Source organism: Hordeum vulgare, chromosome 1H (genome assembly GCF_904849725.1).
Source record: "Hordeum vulgare subsp. vulgare chromosome 1H, MorexV3_pseudomolecules_assembly, whole genome shotgun sequence".
Lineage (NCBI taxonomy): Eukaryota > Viridiplantae > Streptophyta > Magnoliopsida > Poales > Poaceae > Hordeum > Hordeum vulgare.
In genome coordinates, this window is record NC_058518.1 from 253,519,178 (window position 1) to 253,522,445 (window position 3,268).

Below are 3,268 nucleotides of genomic sequence, written 5' to 3' on the forward strand. Positions count from 1 at the left end.
GAGAGGTAGGTGGAGGGGTATATAAAGGCATCCCCCAAAATCCAACCATTACAACATTATTGCCCAACTCGGTGACACTGAAATGTGAATCTACGTGGTACCGAGTTGCACTAAATGTGGCAACTTTGAATTCTTGGTGAAACCGATATATGAATCTTGGTGGTACCGATATTGGTGTCCTAGGCAGTTTCCAAATCTCGGTGAGACCAATTCTCAAAAATCAGTGGTACCAATTCTTGAAAATGGCTAACCAGAGAGTTGGTCCAAAACTCGGTGGTACCAATTCTTGAAAATGTCTAACCCAAAAGTTGGTCCAAATCTCAGTGAGACCAATTCTCAAACTCGGTGGTACCGATTCTTGAAAATGGCTAACCAGAAAGTTGGTCACTGATTTTGGTGACACCGAATGGAATGTTTGTGGTACCGAGATGGTGGATTGGCATATGATTTGTCTAAGTGTAAAATTGGTATGGCCGAGTATGAAAAGTTGGTGGCACCGATTTTTCTTGAGTGGCTTGGGACAAATGTTTTTGTGGGAGAATGGCTCAGTATTTTTGGTGGCTATCTCTAAGCACTTGAGCAGCCAATTCATCTTAATACCTCACCCCCTTTTAATAGTATTGGCTTTCCTATGGACTCAAAAGGATTTATCACAAATATAAAGTGTAGAGTAGTCTATCTTGAAGCTTGAGCCAATCCTATTCCTTTCCTTGCATCAAGGGGCTTCTCCTCACAATCCTATATGTCAAAGCTCTTTGTGGGCTATACCTGAAATATACTAGGTAAAAGTGTTAGTCCAAGAGACAATGTATGTTGTCATGAATTATCAAAACCACCGAGGGAGCATATGTGCTTTCAATCTCCCCCTTTTTGGTATTTGATGACAACATACAATCAAAGCTTCAAATAAACATATGCATTAGAATATGACAACTTTCAAATAAACACCTCGAATTTATCTTTTCCCCCCTTAAGAGTTGATAAGAGTTCCTTGAACTATCTCCCCCTATGGTAGGGATCCTAGATGATTCTCGCTCTTATATTGCATGGGATCACTGAGGTTTTATCTCCCCCAAGAAAAGATTTCTCCCCCTAAAAAATAATGCTAGAACTTATTTTGTTTCCCAAAATGTTCAATAAGATCTTAGAAGGTAATGAAACTTGGGATCATTGATAATCTTTCTCCCCCTAAGGCAAAAGTCTAGAAAATATCTGAAAATCTAAGGCAGTGATAAATTTCGGAATCACCGAGGTAATATGGTTTGGTAGAGCCAAGAATGATAACATGCCTCTGGAGGAAATCGGCTGGACCGAGTTTCCCATATCAGTGAAACCGAGTTGCATGAAAATCAACTCCTTCAATTAAAATAGACAGGAAAATAAGTTGAATGACTATACAAAGATTCCAATAGTAAGAGACACCAATTGATATACCAACTGGAAAAATACCAATTGAGAAATTCTAATTGAGAAAGAACACGATAAAACATATATATATATATATACATATATTTAGATGAGAGTTGTATGGTTCCAAGAAATTATGCAATGACAAATGTGGACCATACAATAATCTCCACCTAGATGTGGGGCGCTGACTAGTTCACCTATATTAGAGTATTTGACTTGAGGAGTCAAGCAAGAATGCTTGATCATAGGCCATACTCATTGTTAAGCGTGAAATGAGGTTACCATTTTTTGATTAAGCTTTTTAATGTATTCATATCACTTGAGTTTCTTTACCTCATGAATTAGTGTAAAGCTTTATCAAGGATATGACTGCATACCTTCGAATGATGTTGATGACGTGGTATGTAGGTGAACTTGTTGTGGATGCTCAAAGTTGATGAAGATCGTCTTGAGTTGCGAGCTATCATTGTCGTTTTAGTTCACTTTTCACCTACATTGGCTAGTCATGCAAGGAAGAACATAATATATCCAGATGACATGAATGAATTTTAATATCATATGATCGTCAAGGATATGATTTTGTTGTCTTCTTCCTTCATCTCCGAAGAAGGGGTTGTTGATACTTGGCCATGTCAAGATTGCTTTTTTATGTGAGTTGATTTCAACCTTGTGGAGTGTAGTTCTTCCAAGTACCTACAAAAGATTAGATGCAATACAAGATAGCATAGTTTTCCAAGATATAGGATAGTGTCATATAGCATCATGGAATAGTCAATGAAGCTCATGCCCTTGCATGCATCCGAGTGAGTCTAGATCAAGTTTGAAGCATCAATGATGTTCAACTCACTCCTCAAATGACAAAATACTTTCTCATCAAGTAGTTTGGTAAAGATATCACCTAATTGTTGGTCGGTACATTATGCTTGAGATTTATATGTCCTTTACTAACATGATCACGAATGAAATGATGTCACACTTGAATATGTTTGTTCGAGAGTGTTGCAAAGGATTATAGGCAATTTTAGTAGCACTTTAATTGTCATACAACAATGGAACTTTTCTAACATGAATGCCATAATATTTAAGAGTTTGAGTCATCCATAGTAATTGCGCACAACATGATCCAACGACAATGTATTCTGCTTCGACAGTCGAAAAAGATACCGAGTTTTGTTTCTTGGATGACCAAGACACAAGGGATCTCCCAAGAAATTGACATGTACCCGAGGTGAATTTTCTGTCAACCTTGTCTCTGACATAGTCCGAGTCGGAATAGACAACAAGATTAAAATAAGATCCCTTGGGATACAATATGCCGAAGTTTGGTGTATGTACCAGGTATCTCACTATTATTTTCTTAGCAAATAGATGACACTCTTTAGGTGCCGCTTGATATCAGGAACACATGCAAACACTCCACATGATGTCAAGACAGGAGGCACATAGATATAGCAATGAACCAATCATTGATCGATAAACCTTTTGATCAAGTGGTTTGTCCTCCTTAGTAAGGTCAACATGTCCACTCGTAGGCATGGGGGTTCTCATACCTTTGCACTCTTGCATGTTGAACTTCTTGATTAAGTACTTGGTGTACTTGGTTTGAGAGATAAACGTACCTTCTCTCGATTGTTTGATTTGCAAACCAAGGAAGAATTTCAGCTCACACATCATAGACATCTCATACTTCTCTGACATCAACCTTCCAAATTTCTCACTAAAATGTGGGTTAGTAGAACCAAAGATAATATCATCCACATATATTTGGCACACAAATAGTTCACCATTAACTCTTTTAGTGAATAAGGTTGTGTTAGTTTTACCAATATCAAAAACCTTTTCAATGAAAAACTTCATT